Below are 19,856 nucleotides of genomic sequence, written 5' to 3'. Positions count from 1 at the left end.
TGGACAGAGGACAGAAAGATGAGATTTCAAGGTTAAGGAGCGACTGAATTTGGATTAGGACTCCAGCACAAACATTAAAATAATGCAAACATAAAGCTGTGTCTCTTTTTGACACTTAGGCTAGCTTAAATATTTGCACTGTATGATAAAGCACTTGACGTGTTTGGAAAGCAGTCATGATGGCTCATGTTAATCTGGAAAACTGCATAAAAAGCAGTTAACCGCAAAGAAATTCTGCTGGAGCTCAAAACAAAAATGATTACATGACCTGTCTGTACGTGAGCAAATTTGCCCCACTCCACTGTTACATCAGAATTAAGGTTTCTTAAATCGTAACCCCTGAATATACTGTACCTGAAATAGTGCCTCGATTTCTGCCAGGAGTTATCTGGTTTCCGATTTTGGTTGAAGGTGCTGCAGGTCTTTCCACTGATAATAACTACAAATTAGGCGTTCAGATGAGCTTCTCTGTTACCCTAATGCTAAGTGTAACAACCTTTTATTGGAATCAATAATGGTATGTGCTCAGTTTCTGTATTCTGAGAAAAGCTAAAACATGAGTGACCTATAACTCAGTCTTGTGCCTAAACACATCAACTAGACTTGATTGAAGAGACATACTGAGTTTACCAAACATTTAGCTGACTGACTGAAATATGCAGATGTTGGCTTGAGCTGATTGTGATTTAACTTTTTCTTTTACCAAAGCATTAGTTAAACTATGGGTAGAAAAGCTTTTTTTTTTAACACACACTGGTAAAAACAAGCATCTCATGCCAAGCATCCACCCACCTGCCCACCCATGTACATGCAAAACATGTTATTTATGCCACACAAACTCTTCACAGCTTGACTGTGTTTGTGCCAAACTACACTGTATGTGTGTTATAACAGATAATACAGAAGAGGAACTGAAGCCAAGCAAAGCAGCTGTTTTCGACTGAATGCCTAGGGGCTGATAACGGGAGGCTCCGAGACCTGTGACCCCGAACGTGCTCTGTCATTCCGGGCAGGCAGAGCATCTGAGAGTTAGCTTCTCCGGTCATGAATTATTCCATGTCTATGCCTCACTGAGTACCTGTAGTCGGCTCTGCAGAGACAGAGTCAAGGGGCTTTGACTGACAAAGCCTTTGATCCCACAACAGCCACGCACTCTATGATCAACGTCTCTCAGAAGGAGGGAAACCAGAGCTCTCTTGACATTTTCTCCCAATGAGCTCTTTCTCTCCTACTCCTGTCTCTTTCTATCTATCCATATAACTCTTTATCTGAACTCTGAACTCTGTATAACTGTGAATAGAACTCTGATGCAACAACACACGCAGACACAGACAGACTAAGCCATCTTTGTCCCCTTTTAATTAATTATAGCTCTGCCCTAGAAGCATCCGTTTAGAGATGTGTTTCAGTGTGCTTAATTTTGGATCTATAAGTGGATGCCTTGCATAGTGCTAGTGACCGTATAAGAATGCCTCTTGCTAATGTTTAACAGTCCTGCAATTGTCCTCCATTTATAATAAGGCACTTTTCTAATTTGGCAAGAAAAAGATTTATTCTGATGGTCTGTCTGATTGGTCACTATTTACAGCTGTCTGCTTTTATCAGACACACAATTCTCCATTGACATAGCTTATTTCTAAGCTATTATCGTGTTCTTTATTCTTGTTAAAAGCTTATTCACTGTGACTTTATATCAAAATATTTTAATCAAGATCCAGTAGTTATGAAAGAAGTCACACGTTGACTTGCAGTGGCAGTATATTTTGATGATTTTGGTGGAAAACTGCACAACGATTTCAGTTGATTATAATCTGTCATGATTAAGGACTGGACAGTATGATGGCTGTCCTAATGAAGTTCCTCTATGTAACACTGAGTATCCAAAACCAAGGCACTCGCTGATATTCTGCACTGACACAAATACATCTAAAATATGTGCAAAATGTCATGTAATTTCATTGAAATACATTCCATATACACTCTCTATATATTTTTCATCACCAACAAGTTATGGCTACTTGGTCCAAACGCAGGTCTCACTCTGTGGAGAAAACACCACATACAAATAACCCACAGGGGACGAAGCGCAGAAATACTTCACTTGGCTGAAAATGGGGAGTGGGCATAGCTGGCCCAATTTCTGCCTAATATTATGAGGAGTGATACTGTTTTTTTTGCATTTTTCTTCATTTGCGTGTTAGCTCATAGCTCGGGGAGGGATGCTCTGTCATGACCCCGGCCCCAGCTGCAAGCTTGTACAAGTTAGTTGTTCAAATAAAAATGTTGCCAAACACGATAACAAAAAGCCTACAGCTGTGTGTGTAGCCATATGCTACCATTTTACAACATTTATCCAGTGCGAACAAAATAAAAAATAAAAAAAAATAAACAACATTTTGTTAAACACAAAAGACCACCCCACTTACAGTATATGAAACCTCTCTGCAAAACTGCATGGCACTCTTAATCGGAAAAGTTATAATTTCATTATAATATACGTGTGTGTGTGTGTGTGTGTGTGTGTGTGTGTGTGTGTGTGTGTGTGTATAGTACAGAAAAGCCATTGTACATGATCCCTATCTCTATATTTATCTATTTTCTATCTAAGTAATATTTATCTATTTATATTTATCTCTGTGTCTACACTCATATGAGTACTTCATGTTTGTTGTATATTTGCTGCTATGACAACTCAATTTCCCTCTGGGAGTAATAAAGTTTCTCTGATTCTGATTCTGAGTATGTAGCAATCTACACCGTAAGTGTACATCAGGTTTATTTTCTCAATTTGCATATATTTTGCACATGTTATTTTTCTGTTGTATTTATCATGTGCTGTTCTTTTTCATTGTTTCTATGGTTTATCAATGATCATTTATTCTATTATCTGTTTTACATGTGAATTTCATTGTACAGGAAAACATGTGCATACAATAATATAGCTTTAAAACTCTGAAACTTGAAAACATTGAGCTTTTTAACCAAGAAACTAATTTTTGACAGAATTAGATTTATTTGTATTTAATGAATAAAACGTTCAATTATGTTCAAATACGTTAAATTATGTTAAATTATGTTAAATTCCAACCTTAAAATGAAAAAAAGAAAAAAAGAAATATTTGATTTCCTTCAATCCACCTTTGTCCTATATATTCATAAATGCATTCAAGACTCAAAAATTATGTTCATCACATCACAGTTTTCTAAATAAGCATAAAAATCTCATTTCACATAATTTCCAAGTGCTTATTAAACTCTGACTGAAAGGACATCGAGGCGTTTTCTTCACTCGTGTTTGGAGAGCAGAGGCTACAACAACAAGCGTTTCTTTTGTTATCTATGATCAGCAGAAATTAAATCTCATTGCACTTTCACAAAACAATCTGAGCGGCCCTGTTTATGTGTAATATTTTGTTTCAGACAAGCTGTTTGCAAATGGATTTTCATTTGGAATTCATTAGGACAAACCCGACTGACCATTCAAAGTGCTCTACAAGCCACATTGACCCATATGTTCATACAGCGCTTTATTCTATACACTTTAAGCACTTTACCTACTTCAGGGTTTAGAATCACACAATTTAGAATCACTATAACTGATCCAGTTCAAATCAACAAGTAGATACAAAGTTATTTAGATCATTAAATATGATGCAGCAAGCTGGGTGAAGCTAGCGCTACACAGCTTTTCATTAACAATTTTTACCCTCAGCAACAGAGAACCTTTATTCCCCATAAATACAACAATTTGTATTGTTGTACTTGCATTGTACAATGTGCTCAGACAGAGATGTTGATGCCTCAGCAGTGTGATTTCTTATTAAGACTAAATAAGCTTATTTAGCAGACAGAAGATGCAGAGGTAATTTCATGACACAAATCAGTGATGCAGATTTAAAACATACTTTAACTTAAATATAGCAGAAGTTCAAGCTGTTCTGATAGATGTTGTTACTTAAAAAGTCTGCTTATTTTTATTTGTTCTCTACCTTGTATCAAAAACATTAGATGTAGCTAAATCACTAGAAATTATTAGTTAAGTTTAGCTTTCTAAAATACTAGTCTGCAAAATATTTTTTGTAATTTATTATTTTAGTTTGTTAAAGATTTTTATCCGGTCGTTAAGTCAGACGTCACTAGCCGTGTCTGGGCCTAAACTCCGCTGCAGGTCCATATATCAAACAATCACTATGGCATTACTGAGAGTGGAAAAACTGTCTAAAGTCTTTCATCTTTAATATCAGCGTTCTGCTCTACCAGGTGTAACAACTGAGTTTAACATCCAGGCATCCATGAAAACGGAATCTATGACATTTAACGGAGTTAGAAGTTAGCAGGAAGTTAGCTCGCTAGCTTCTATCTAAATACAATATAGCAGGTTTTGGAAACAAATTAAAACGTACAGCTCTGTTATCACTTCCAACATAAATAAAGACAGAAAACTAAACAGCAGTGACGTTTGTAGGGTTACTGAAGTTGGGCTAGCTGGTATATAATGATGTGCTATGTGACCACTAGCGACACAGCTATGTTAGCATAATATAAACAAGCTAACTTTTTTTCCACTCGATAAAAGTTTACGTGAGTGTTCTCGGTGGTCAGGAACAAATGTAATCGCATGGCAGGATGCTGTAAAAGGACCAAACTTCAGCCAGGAGAACAACTGAGATAATCCATCCACAATACGAGGTTAGTCATTCATATACTGCTGCATGGGCTGGGCTGTAGTTACATCGTAAGGTTTTAAAAACTGAGCTTAAATAAATGATTGGCGGTAATAAAAGCCGAGGGAGGTCAACAGTGATCACTGACTGTTTTAGGAGCTTTTTGAGATTAAATAGAAGAAAATACAAAGCATTAAACATGTTAACAACACAAAAGCCATATTAAACGCAGACTACTTTAGGCCCGGAAGTAGGATTCGTCACTTCATTCTTTGCTACAGTACGGCTTAAGATTCAAGTCTAAAGGAAGTCTATGTTCAGCAGCAGCAGCATTCTGAATATTGTTATAAATGCAGATCAGTTTATGCCTTTTTATTGGTTTGCAAATTGTTTCACTGTTAAATTTCACTTTTGGGTGGCAGCACAAAGACTGAGAAAGCAGGATAGAGAGCGAGGGAGCAGGATGAAGACAGCCAAAAACGAGAGAACAAAAAAAAGATGGATAAATAAAGGGAATGTAGCTTCTATTATGCCCAAATTCTCTGATGATGTTTTTTTTCTCCCAGTGTCTAGATCAGTGGCGTGTCTAGAAAATTTTTGTTGGGGGGGCCAGGTAGGGGCACAGATTTGGAGAAGGGTGGCAGATGTAATTGGCAGATAATGTTAAAAACAATTCTACCAACCATTAACCATAATTCAATAATCCTATAAACCTAATAACCGAATGCACTTTTAACTCTTATTAGAATGAGATTTTAACCACTACAGTGCAAAGTTTTTAGATACTGCATTGATAAAGTACAAGAGATACAATCAGTCAGTGTTTATTCAGCAGTCAAGGACATCAATATTTGCATAGTATTTTTACTGACATGTAGAGCACATATGTTTTGGGCAAAAACATTTTTGAATATTAAAATACGAACATTTTTAACATACAATTGGCAAATTAGCCAGTTCCAATGCAAAACCAATGCCTGTTAAAAAAAAGAAGATAATCTTCTCACAAACTGGTGTTTGATTTTGAAACAGGAAAAAAGTGGGGAAACAAATAAAAAGACTAAAATTTGAATAAAACCTGAAAGCAAGTAAATACTTTATATGCTGCCTTATGGTAAACTTTGGTAATATTGATCAAGAACAACACTGGCTGATGATGAAATACAGTCAGCTGGCATGGTGACACTGCCAGTATTAACCTGCAGGGCTGGACTGGGACAAAAAAATTGGGCATTTTCACTACAGACCGGCCCACCAGGTATTAAAGCCATAAAGCCTTTGAATGAAAACAAATGCTGTTGTGACAGTGATGTATACTGTCTTTTTGGTATATGTATGATTTCTATACATTTTAAAAACTGATAAAAACATTGTTCGCAAGATTCAGATAATTATTTAATAAAAGCTAAATATTTTAAATGAGAATAAAAAAGAAAAGTATTTCTTTTTGCCCCCCTCTCCCTGTTAATGCCCTACCTGCCCCCCTGGAAACACTTTGCTAGACCCGCCCCTGCACAGTTACCAGTTGTCAGCTACATAAAAAAGGATCCTGGTGTTATTTGTCTCTCAGAAACAGTTCATAACTTCCCTTCAACTCATTCATGTCACCTAAAAGGTAAACCTGTTTCTCCATCACAGCTCTGATGATTCAGTAAGGACATCTCCTGGTTTCATCTTCACGTTTCCCTCTCACCACATATCCAAACCGACATCATGACCAGCAGCTTTACAGCTGTGGCTCCAGCAAACATCAGCTGATAGTAGAAATTAATATTAAATAAATTCTAACAACAGCTGATCAAGCTTAAACGTGTTGCTGTTGTTTAGCGCGACATCCGCTGGTTTCCTCTTTCTGGCGCAAAGTGGGCGATAAACAACCAAGAGAGACGATCAGCTGATCATTGATCAGTTTCATGATTGAAGTAGCAATAGAAGAGGCAGCTGTAAAGACAGAATAACTCCAGCTTTGTGTCTTTTTCCATCCTAGCTGAAGTACGGGACAAACTGTGTCTCTTCTCAGCTCAATACAAAATGCATAATATTTTCTCTGAATGAGGGACCATTCCATTTTTTAAGGAGCTGTTGGCAACTCTACTAACTAACCTTATGAATAAAATAAAGTTCACTATCAGTAACATCATAGCGAACAGCTGTATAAACTCGTCATGCTAGCTCACGCAGTATGAGGTATTGTAACTGACTGTAAAAAGTCAGCACAACGAAAATAAACTGCACCTAAACTTGGTTTATATCTGACCCAGATAGACTGCAGGTCATAACTTCTTACCTGAAGTTCAGTTCACCTGACACTCGGACCGGCGGCCGCCTCGGGTCTCTGCTCCTCCTGCCTCACCTTCCCTCATCCACCTGTTGCCTCTGTGGAAGCTCCGCCATAGCCACCACCAAACAACTGAGTTATTTTTACACATCGGCCAGCATCTGGCCAATCCACCACCTCTCATAAATAAGTCACCAGCCCACGTGCAAATGTCCGATGACTAGTCCAGCTATGTTAAATAACAATTTGTGATGAGAAAGAATAAACATACACAACACTGTTTCAGTCTCTAAGCCACATAGTGGAAGTCCACCAAATCATCAAGCACTTAAAGTAGCATTTTTCAATAAAGAAAGTGAAAACTCATCCTGACACCTAGACGAGAAGCAAACTGGTACGAGCGCTGTCAAATGCTACTGTTCCTATTAATAAATATGTTCTTTCGAACATCCACTAATATTTTCAACCGTGCTAAAGCACACAAAGCTTTCATTAAATGCATGTAAAATTATCCATCCATCCTCGTTCGCTTATCCTTATCAGGGTCGCGGGGATGATGGAGCCTATCCCAGCTTCCATAGGATGAGAGGTGGGATACACCCTGGACAGGCTGCCAGACTGTCATGGGTCTAACACAGAGAAACAACCATTCCCACTCACATTCACACCTATGAGCAAATTAGAATCACCAATTAACCTCACCTCACTAATTGCATGTGTTTAGACTGTGCTGGAGTACCCAGAGAGAACCCATCTAGACCAATGGCGTGTCCAGCAGGGTGGCCTGGGGGGGCACAGGCCACCCCCCCAACCAGACTGGCCACCCCAGGTGCCACCCCGAAGCTAAAACAATAAAATTTAATGAAATATCAAATGTACGATTATGGTTTCACAGTGAAGCTCAGATATCCGAGGGTAAGTCGTGGGGCGATCGTGGCTCAAGAGTTGGGAGTTCGCCTTGTAATCGGAAGGTTGCCGGTTCGAGCCCCGGCTTGGACAGTCTCGGTCGTTGTGTCCTTGGGCAAGACACTTCACCCGTTGCCTACTGGTGGTGGTCAGAGGGCCCGGTGGCGCCAGTGTTCGGCAGCCTCGCCTCTGTCAGTGCGCCCCAGGTTGGCTGTGGCTACATTGTAGCTTGCCATCACCAGTGTGTGAATGGGTGGATGACAGGTTGTGTAAAGCGCTTTGGGGTCCTTAGGGACTAGAAAAGCGCTATACAAATACATTTACCATAAGTGAATGCAGCACCGGCTTCTGCACTATGCGTATCATGTTAGCAAAGGTAGGAGAGCCAAGCACGAAAGACGGCACCGCAGAAAACATTTTTTCGGCGAAAGATTAACAAGTTAACATAGCTGGACTAGTCATCGGACATTTGCACGGTGGGCTGATGACTTATTTATGAGAGGTGGTGGATTCAATGGCGTGTCCAGCGGGGTGGCCTGGGGGGGCACAGGCCAACCCCCCAACCAGACTGGCCACCCCAGGTGCCACCCCGAAGCTAAAACAATAAAATTTAATGAAATATCAAATGTACGATTATGGTTTCACAGTGAAGCTCAGATATCCGAGGGTAAGTGAATGCAGCACCGGCTTCTGCACTATGCGCATCATGTTAGCAAAGGTAGGCGAGCCAAGCACAAAAGACTGCACCGCAGAAAACATTTTTTCAGCGAAAGATTAACAAGTTAACTTATTTGGAAAAAAAATCTGGTTAACACGATTTAGCCTTTGCCTCAGATTTGATAATTATAAGTATCCACCCTACAAATGGTGTATTATATTAAAATTAGGGGTGTCAAATTATCGCGTTAATTGCGATTAATTAATTACAATGCTATTTAGCGCGTTATGTTTTTTAATCTCGTTAATCTAATTTTTAATCTCTTGACGTCATTGATTTTGTATGAGAGTTGCTATGTTATAAAATCCGTTTTTATGTGCTGGGCTCCTTGTGCTTGACTTGTTGGGGGTGGAGTCACGTCGTGAGGTCAAGGTGAGAAGTGGTGATTAGCTTACAGTGTGGATATGGAGGCGCATCTGAGAGTTGTTGGCCCAATGAACGGGAAATTTGTATTTCATAAACGCCCCGACGGCACCATTGACAAAGGTAAAGTGGTCTGCCTAGAGTGTAAGAAGGAGTTTGCTTACCACCGAAGCAGCTCAAGTTTGGCCTATCACCTCAACGCAAAGCACCCAGCCGCGAGTGCAGCAACAGCTAGCAGTGAAGACGTTAGCAATATAGCAAGCCAGAGCAAAGCTTTTCGCCAAACAAAACTAGAGAATACCCCTCGTATGAGCAAGTCTGCGACCGACAGGCTGACTAATGTTATTGCCAAGTGGATAGCGATGAACTGTAGGCCGATAAATATAGTAGAGGACGAAGGATTGACAGAGGTGTTGCAAATTGCGTCCAATGACCCGTCATACAAGCCGCCGTGCAGGACTACAGTAACGACCAAAATCAGCAAAATGTACGACGGAGAAAAGAAAAACAAACTTGAGATTTTGGCGGAGGATTCTCCCAACTGTGTTGCTATAACCGGAGATCACTGGACCTCAGCTGGCAACCACAGCTATTTTGGGGTGACTGGACACTTTATTGATAGTGAGTGGAACCTCAACTCATTTGCACTGACCGTCATGAGAACAGAAACCAGGCACTTTGCTGATAAATGCGCCGAACAGTTCCTCAAGGTAGCAAATGACTGGGGTATTGAAAACAAGATATCCACCATTGGCACAGACAGCGCAGCAAACATGCTGGCTGCTATGAGAGCACTTCCATATGAGCACATCGCCTGCAATGCTCACATTCTCCAGAGGACCATCACGGTATGTCTCGATAGCAGTGGTTTTGTCGGTGTACTGGCAAAGTGCCGCAAGATTGTTGGTCATTTTAAACAAAGCCCTGCGAGTACCACAGAACTTAACCAACAACAAGTAGCACTCGGAAAGAAGAGCGATCAACTTATACAGGATGTACCCACCAGGTGGAACTCGACTCTCGCAATGGTCTCACGCCTCCTATGTAACCGAGAGGCTGTCCAGGCTACGTTGGACCAACAGAACCACAGGTTGGTCTTGCCAACCGAAGCTGAGTGGGCGAAACTGCAGAGGCTGGAGCTCCTGCTTGAACCATGCAAGTAAGTTCAAATAAACACCTTCCCATTTTAATTATATAAACTACTGTTACATGTGTAAAATCAAAATTAATGAACATAACAAGGAACTTTTAAGGACAATTAAATTGGAAATCAGTTACACTTTGATTTAAATGAATCCAGCTAGGTTTATTTAGCAAACCTCTCCACCTCTGCAGGTATGTGACAGAGCTGCTGGGTGGTGAGGCCTACGTCTCTTGCTCTGTAGTGCTGCCTGCTTTTCGCCATCTGTACCGTGTCATGGACATTACTGATGATGATCCTGCCTACGTGGTGAAGTTCAAGAATGCCTTCCAGAAGGATCTGGCAGCACGACAAGCTAATGGCAACGAGATATGGTTCGAGGTGGCCACAGCATTGGATCCACGGTTCAAGGATTTGAAATGTCTTCCAAGAGAAAAGAGGGAACAGGTAGGACAATAAGGTTAAGCTGGACTAATGAGTCCAATTCATTATCAAATCAAACTTTTATTTATTATATGGAACACAAAGTTCTTTACAAGATTAAATAAAATAAAAAAAAAAGCACTTAGTTTTAATCACAATCATTCATTCATTCATTCATTCATTCATTCATTCAGGTGTGGACCATTCTGGAGAATATGCTCCAGGCAGCAGAGCCCAGAAGAGCAGATAGTCTCCAGCCCTCCACAGAGGATGATGGACCAGCTCAGAAGAAGAGGAGGAGCGAACTCCTTCTGGGGTCTGACTCTGACTCAGAAGATGGAATTGAGTCTGGAGAGCTGCAGCGCTACAGAGCAGAACCCAGCATCAGTATTGATGACTGTCCCCTGCAGTGGTGGTATGCTCACTCAGGAGTCTATGAAAAGCTGTCAGTCCTAGCACAAAAGTACCTGGCCTCCCCAGCTACCTCTGTACCCTGTGAGAGACTCTTTAGCCTTGCAGGCCACATAGTGCAAAAGAAAAGGGCAGCCTTGCTTCCAGAAAATGTTACCAGGCTGGTGTGTCTTAGCGACTGGCTGAGGAAGAAGAAATGAGACACATGTGGTCAGCATAGCTGCTGTGTCATTTGTAGCCTACTAGAATAGATTGCTTGATGTTCAGCACTTTTTTTTGTGATGGAAGAATACTTTGATGTGCTAACTTGCAGCACTGCAATGTCAGTTTTATTTTTCATTATCTGAAGCAGAGGAATTTCAGTGCTGTATTGCTCAGAAAAGAGCAACTCTGATGTGCTAACTTGCAGCACTTAATTTATTTGATTTTATTTGTATTTATTTTTCCACTTATTTTACAAAAGAATACAACAGTATGTAAATGGTTGCATCTGTTTAACGTTTGTTAAACAATAAATGACTTTATAAAGTCACTTTCTTTGTTATATCAGTCTTTTGGTCTGCCACAATAAGTTGAGGGCTTTCCTCAGCTATTTTTAGGTGAGATTAAAAAAGAGATTAATTAGATCAATTAATTAAAAATCATAATTAATTAATCTCTATTTTTTTTTAATCTCTTGACAGCACTAATTAAAATCTGGGATTAATTATTCTGAATTCATTTTAAACACTGCAATAGTTCATCCAACTATCGAAATTGATTTTGAAGGTAACATTATAATATGTACCCAACTGAAATGATGCTTACAAACGTGAATAGAGTTAACTAGAAGTAGCACATTCCTTTAATATTAATTGCAAGGCAATGTATGCATGACATTCTGACTGGGAGCTGAGCACCCCTAAATCTTTAAACCTAGATTCCCCCCCCTGGTGAACACGATTCTGACTGCTGGCAGACAGTAAACATTTATATCCTACAAAACCATTCAAAAACACAATGAAGTCTACAAAATAGATTAATAGTTGAGAAGCAGCAGATACTGCTATCAGGAAAGGAGTTTAATTTTCATGTTGTTGCTTTTTATATTATTGCTTTAATACTCTGTTGGATATTTGAAGTAGTCACCACTGGCAACCAACAAAATGCAATGTAATCACATAAACCTCAAATGATCTTGTATTCCTTCCCATAGACCTATAAATTTAGGCAAAATACCTTAGATATTATTTGTATATATGAGCTTGTATGGGATTTCTTTTTCAACTCTTGGGAAATACATTTTCTTTTTCTTTCTCGTTCTTGTTTCCATTTCAGATGTGCAGTAATTGGGTATGCAGCTTTAACGAAATTATATAGGAAATTGAGGACAGTTAGCCAAAAACCAGCTAAAGCTTGACTGTAAAGAAAAACAAAAAGATAACTGACTTTTTCAACAAATTTCACTAACACAAAACAAGGTTGATGCCTGGCAGATAAAAGCGAGAATGTCCATGTTATTGGCTAGGACCACCTCCTCCTTTGCATTTCTTATTCAATGTAGGAATCTTGGTAATTTACCTGACATACTTAAACTAGTTGAATTATGATTTGATACAGTCACAGGACGTGTGACACAGCCCTGGAGTTTGGGCAATTTGGTTTTTTCTTTTCCTTTTTTTTTTGCTTGGGAAATAAAAATCTTCATTAAAACCAAAAAGGGCAACAAAAAGAGAGTATTTTAAGCTTCTCTATTGTTATGTTATTCCTATCAGTCCAAATTCAATCCATTTTTTTATTCAAAGCAAACCATCTGCCTATCTATCATCTTTCATTTTTATTGGTCTTTAGATCTTTATCTTGATCTTTATTGGATTGAGAGTTTTCCAGGAAACCTTTTGTTTTGTCCAGTTTTTAAAATAATAACTATCTTAGCAGAATTGAGACAGTAATATGAAACAAGTAGAGCTGTAACTGAATATTAAACTGCATTATTATTATTTTTTTATTGTTTCAGTATTTGCTTTTTAATTGTAGGATTGAAATTATGCGTGTATGAGACTTGAATGGAGGTTTAAACATTGCTATCACTGATAGCCAGCACCAAAAATGCTAGTCGGTTGAATATATTCTAATTTAATGAGTGTACAACAGCAGTTACTGGATCAGAGGTATTACAATGCCAGGCAGTTGTGCCCTTCTCTCAGTATTTCTTTGAAAGGAAGCTGTAAATGAGCCAGGGTAAAATAAATAGAACACAGCCATGACTTTGATGTTAAAAAAGCAACCATATAGACAGAATTTTTTTCTTTCATAGCAACTCTGTCAAGAGGCTCAGGGTTCAGAATCTGAACATATTTTATCTCTTTAATTTTACAGTTAGTTCGAGGTAGATGCACTCTGACACTGTCAAAGCAGTCCTCATAATTGGATTTGTCAGCCTGAGACTTGGCACACATGAAAATCTAAATGATAAGCTTCATTTTGCAGATGATGGTCAGTCCCAGTGGAAATGTGTTTATATTGCAAGTGATTAGCCGAGGATGATGTCTGTTTTTATGAGTCCACAACAAGCATCAGCAAAGCAGTAGTAAAATTTGCCGGCCATTTCAAGTGTGTTTCTACCCCATGGGGGAAAAGAGACCAACCAGGTCCACAAATGGAATAAAGACAGAACATGAATAATTTACTCACTTCAAGTGCAATGAATACAACATTGTTTCCCCAAAAAGTTGGGACGTTTGGTGAAATCTAAACAAAAGGAAAATGCACTAAATTTCCCTAACATTTTAGAAAGACATAGTCTGAAACAGAAGCTTTGTATTTATCTGTTTTTCACACACTACACACACATGAAACAGTCAAAGAGGCACAAAAACAGAGAGAAAAAACCAAAAGAAAGAAAGAAAGAGAGGGAGAACAGAGTGAGAACAGAAAATGAGGCAGAGATGGACAGAGCACAGGTTGGTGTGCTGATCTAATATGTCTGAGGCCCCTTGAGAGAGCTAAGCCTATTAGCTAATAAAAGGAAGTGGAAGGAAACAAGACAGAGGTGGCCTAATCAGGTTGGCCTGAGGTATTGAGATTTAAGTAGCAGCGACTTTAGAACCCCAAATATGTAAGTCAAAGACCTCCCTCACAGTCTTCTCTGAAACTGACACCCGGGCTGAGCTACAGAATCTCTGCTTTTCTGAACTCGAAGGAGTTTCACGTTTAATTATTCCAGTGCTCTGTAAAGGTCAAATTCACTTTTCTATTTTCTCATTTCATCAACAGAATGGATAAAATAGCAAACATTGGGAACAACTATGGGAATGGAAACTCGTCTTAAAAGCATGAAATAAAGGCAAAGTCATAAATAACTATCTTCATAGACAACAAGAACAACAAGCTCTGCCTCCCAGTGTCAGTATAGGGTTAGATTATATTAGATGGCTGAGAAATATACACGTTAAATGCTTTTTAAATTATTTTATTCACATTATTTCACTAATTTGTGATCTTGTCTCAGTTCAGCACAGCGCAAGAATTCTACTATACTATATTTTTGCAGGTGATCTATGCAGTGAATTATATTTCTAACAAGTGGCAATTAATGTAAAAGACAAAACCTCCCAGTCTGATGGAAGGGAAGCTACTCAGGTAAATGGTACTATAATTTCTGCAGCTGAACCACCCAGAAAACACAGGACATGCTTGGACCTGCACCTCATTTTAAAGACAGAGGACGCACCATCCAATGTTCTTCTGAACAAAAAACAGTGGGCTACTTTCCCCAAAGCACACAATTTCATTCCTCATAAGGACTGAGACAATTATCCAACACTTAGGTAGAACAACTCGCACCCCGTGTGCCAAACTAATAAATCAAAGTTTGCCTGGCAAGATCTCGCAAGTCTCGCAAGTATCCAGATATGATCAGATGATGGGATCTGGTTTTGAGGATTCCACATTTATCATGTGATTAAAAAATACAAGCAATGAATCATGTGTTAAAAATAATTCCCATGTTCTATTACATTGTGTTGTCAAAACCACTTGATATTACCAATAAAAATAAAGAACGCACCCTTCATTTCTTAATGAATTATCACATAGTCCTTTCCTTTGTCATATTGAGACTGAAAAAACAAAACAGATGACAGCTCACCACAGGATTTTGAATCCATTGCACTAGAGCTCAAGCTGTAAAAGCAAAAAAGCCATTTTTTTCTGTCAAGACTTGCCCAACAGTGTATATAAGTTAAATTGTAGGGCAAATTTCCACAAAACACTGAAAGATATTAAAGACAAAATTGCCTAGTGTCTTTTACGTACTGCGCACGTGGACATTTAAAGCAAGTTCGTAGTTAAGACTTATGAGAGCACAACAGGCTGTGGCAAGACGAGTGCAGCTACGGCAGCTAATGCTTCCATGCATGTATAAGTACACTCCAGGAGAAGAAATGGCAGTTAGATCTTGCACCAAAAAAAAAAAAAAAAAGGCGCAATGAACTTCCAGTTCTCAAACAGGAAAAGGCACTCAGGGATCTCAGGAAACACTATGCATATTTCACTTTGTGCAATATAAATAAATAAATAAATACATAAAAAGGACAATCGTCATCTTCGAGGCATAGAATCCAGCACCACTGTCAAGGATTTGTCCACACCCCATTTCTGTATAGCTGTATATCCCAGATTCTGTAAAGTTATTTATTTCATATTCTGTATAGTTTTTCATATTTATATCCTGTTCATATCCTGTACATAGCTTGTACTCACTACAGCCTGTACATACTTATAGTTATAGAATATTCACAACATACTTCATACCGTGTACATTATAACATACCATAATAGACCCATTTCTGTAATATACTCACATATCTATATTATTGCTAATATATATTGTAATATATCTATATCACTAAAGCACTTCTGGATGGATGCAAACTGCATTTCGTTGCCCTGTACCTGTGCATGTGCAATGACAATAAAGTTGAATTCTATTCTATTCTATTCTATTTAGTGCAGTTCTTAAAAAAGCATCTGAGAAATCGCATCCACACCCAGCTTCTCAGTCATTTCAGCTGGTTAAATAGGTGACTGTAAGTAAAATTTAAACTTTTGACTTTGAGACGATGACTCATTTGGCACAGTCACAGGAAAAGGGGCAACCATTAAAAATTGACACAGGTGCTTTTCCAGCAGACATTTGATGTATTACTTCAAGTGGAATGAAGAACTTTTATTTTGGCAGGTGAATAATCAATTTTTAAGGAGTCTTAACAATTGCCTCACCTTCTTTTTATGCCTTTCATCCTTTCATGTCGTCCATGTTGCAGTTAGGTCTACTGAAGATGTCTAAGAGCAATCTCTTTTTTTTGCCCTCAGGCGTTAAGGGCTGTAAGTTATATGCACCTGTGTGTAATTACAGGTACATCTCGATGCAAAATATTGACACAGTTTACTGTTTACAGCTCTGAAGTTCATAGAGTTGTGCTTTCAGATTCAGTCAGTAAGGTTGTTTCGACAGCATTTCGCGAAGAAGATGGACAACAACCCAAAACATACAATCAAACTAATCCGGGACACTTTAAAATCAGAAAAATTCCAAATCATTGGCTACGTCAGTCATCTGATCTCAGGATGTAATCAACCAGAACGTCACTTGCTGAAAACTAAAAGCACAAAGAGCCAAGAACAAACAAAAGCTCACAGTTGGAGTAAAGGCCTGGCACAACATCCCAAAAGAGCCTTCTTTTGTGTCCAGGGGTTCCACAAATTAATAGTCATAGCCTGCAAATGATTCTCAACAAATAATTAAGTAATAAACTAGGGCTGTTTTGTAACACCCCTAGAACATGTACTTAAAGCCTTAATTTACATGTCTGCTTTGGTAAATGGCTGAAAGAGCAAAAACTGTCCCAAAGTAAAAAAGAATAATAATAACTGAAGAAGTCCTCACCACCAGTCCTCTTTACTTCAAATGATCTTAACCGTGTTACTATGGAGATACTGTCATAAGGGTCTTTCATAGAGAGGTATACACTCGCTATCAACATACACTCCTTACATTCACTTTACACACACTTCTATTGATCTGAGATGTGGAATTTTACTTTTCTGTGAAACAAAACGAGGACCAGTGAGTGTATGTGGGGGGTTTTTAAGTGAAAAGAGCTTTTTTCCCCCCTTTTTTTCAACAACCACAAGCCTCGAGCAGCCCCGAGTCTGTCACTGTTAATGTCAGCTGCAGTTTAAGCTACATTTTTGATTTTAAAGGTTCCTAGAGACAACATAAAACAAATGTATTACCATAATCTCTTCCTCCCTGTGAAAAACATCTTTCAACTTTCAACTTTCAACTAAATAAGCAAAAAAAAAAAAAAAAGGACAAGGAGAAGAGCATCAACTACACAGACAGCTGGAGCTGCTTTTTGCCCCCCTAGGATTTCAACTGTCCGTTGTGAGTGTGTGTTTGTTTGTTTTGTTTAGTTTTTGCTACTCTCTCCCCCTACAGTGTGTTTCATGAGCTTAAATCATTTGTCACACTCCACTGAATATGATAGTGGAAAGGTAAAATGTGATGCCAATGAAGAACTATGAATAATTCAAAAGTTTTATCCCCCCCACCCCCCACAAAGCATTTGCCTTTGTAATCTTTGAGCATACATTTTTCCAGGATTCATAGCTATATTTTGCTCCTGTGCTGTTAATACTTTTCTGGGGATGAACGCAATTAACTGCCATTTTTGGCCATAACTCATTGCCAACTCACACACCTGGTTCATGTCAATGATAAATTGTTTTGGAATTATTTATAAACCTAACATCACATTAATAAATTTACTCGGTCCCTGCTATTTTATATAATTTTTTATTTTATGAGCCGGCACTCCTCCCATCCAGGTCAAATTTGTGCTGTCCCTTTTTGATTTTACATGCACTTTGACACAGACAGTGACAGGAGTTCATTTTTGTGGTGCAGATTTCTTGTATTGCATTTATTCTAAAACATTTCTATCTTCTGATTATGGCAGGATGACACCGCTATCTTCAACAAGAAAACGGGAACAAAAACAGCCGACCCTAGATGACAAAATTTTAAATGTGACAGGTATAACATGTCATATCTTAGGTGTCGGGGTATGCTTTTTATTGGCTCAAACTTACACCTAGAACCCTCATTTTAGTTCTTGCTGTTAAAAAGTGCCGTAGAACCATGTGTGTACTTAAATTTTACATGCATCTAATGTCTAATTAGATGCATAATTTATTTAGAATAAATTATATATGCTGTGAATTTTATGTGTCATTTTAAAAGGCTAAAGCAACCACTTCTGTTGGATGCACATACGTTTTTACAGGTCTGTATAATGGCTCAGTCACACTGGAGGAAAAATACCAATGCAACCACTTTGGAGCTATAAAAAAAAAAATTAGCTTTAAAAATGTAGTTATGGCAACTGTCTGACGTTGATCATGCAATATCCTCAATGCCTGGACAGCCACTTTTGATTGCAGGGTATCTGCACAGGTCGCCTGTTACCCAACAATCACAGTTTGTTTCCTATTGACTGCAGTCGTTCTCAGACAGATTGGCTAAAGTTTGCAAATTACTGGCATTTATTATATATATATCAGTCTGCACCAGTGTGTGCAACTTGTCTATGACGCATCTCTTTGCAGTAGGTAGACTTAACTCAGTTGGTTGCCAAATCAAATCTTAGTAGTTAATGTGAATTTCTATATTGATAACTAGCAAAAGAACCCTATCCCAGCTACTATAGGGCACACCCCAGGCTGGCAATCTGACACAGGGCGTACATGTCTCAGTATGAACAAATTAAAACAAACAAAGAGTGTACAGAAATATTTTTAACACTGGCATCAGTAAACCATGTTCAAATGACTTGTTGTGATCTTGCTGCAGTAGCTATGACAGAACTTGGCTGCTAATTAGCTACTAATGTTTGATTATGTCTGGAGTCTAATTAAATGGTGCTTCCGAATTTTAACAGAGATTTGTTCTACATATCCTTTCCTGGTGGAACAATTACCACTTGCCAACGTTGCTGACAATATTTTGACAATTTTGACAACACTTTCTTTTATTAAATAACAAACAAGTTACTCTAAAAAGACTGTCGAGTAGACTTTTCAGTAATTCAGTGGATAAGGTGACACATAACTTTGTATAAATTGCAAGTAAATTCATTCATAATACAACAAATGTACTTTTATTATATTTTTTCAAATATTCACCTTAAAAAAATCCAGTCATGGCACTTCTAAAGCTTTTCATATGTTCATGTAAATCTCTCCTTTTTGGAGAAGAATTAATGGGTGGATAAAACACGAGTGTACGAGGTGGGGGCAATAAAGATGATGTCAATTTTGTAACATGAGCGTCTGGCCCAAGATCCCCTAGTGGAGGGAAACGGGGCCCAATCCAGGAGTCCTATTACTCTGTCTGCATGGGTAATGTCCTCAGATGATCCCTACTAGCAGTCTCTGGATGAAAATCAAATGACTAAACAGAAGAGAGGAATTAAGCGAGTGGAGGAAACATACTGAAAAAGACAGCAAGGAAACCAGTTCAGCTTTGGACTGAGTACTGTTGTCTGCAAGAGGAAAGCAGAATTAAGCCATTCTCTGACACATCCCTCCTAAAATAAACATCCAGATATTGTGATCAAAGCTATTACAAACTCTTCTGCCCCAGAAGAATCACAGTGCTATTCTAATCACCTGCCTGCTGTGGGTACAGCATCAAAGTGATACAATGAAAATGCCACCGGGCCTCCCAAATAATTATGCACATTTAAAATCCCAACACAAACAGACATGCGCGCACATCGCAGGTTGAAACACTGCCTTGCCCCAATTGAGCAGATGAAAAAGTGATAACAATGACTCCTTCAGCTGGATAATAGAAAGAGGTGTACTTACAAGTTCTTATCTTTCTCTCCATCTGCAGCTTTCACT

General features: G+C 38.6%; 1 protein-coding gene and 1 long non-coding RNA gene across 10 annotated transcripts in view; one reads left to right on the top strand and one right to left on the bottom strand.

Annotated features, from left to right (window-relative positions):
• The window catches only part of nrxn2b (neurexin 2b), a 719,424-nt gene that overhangs the window by 668,497 nt on the left and 31,071 nt on the right, over positions 1 to 19,856 (bottom strand). The window lies entirely within an intron of this gene.
• On the top strand, positions 10,479 to 11,436 carry LOC112430350 (uncharacterized). Its single transcript, XR_013097343.1, has 2 exons — positions 10,479 to 10,517; positions 10,688 to 11,436. It is a non-coding gene; the product is annotated as an uncharacterized LOC112430350 (long non-coding RNA).

This window comes from Maylandia zebra, linkage group LG3 (genome assembly GCF_041146795.1).
Source record: "Maylandia zebra isolate NMK-2024a linkage group LG3, Mzebra_GT3a, whole genome shotgun sequence".
In the NCBI taxonomy this organism is placed as follows: domain Eukaryota; kingdom Metazoa; phylum Chordata; class Actinopteri; order Cichliformes; family Cichlidae; genus Maylandia; species Maylandia zebra.
The sequence above is the reverse complement of the archived record's forward strand: the minus strand, read 5'-3'. Positions and strand labels throughout refer to the sequence as shown.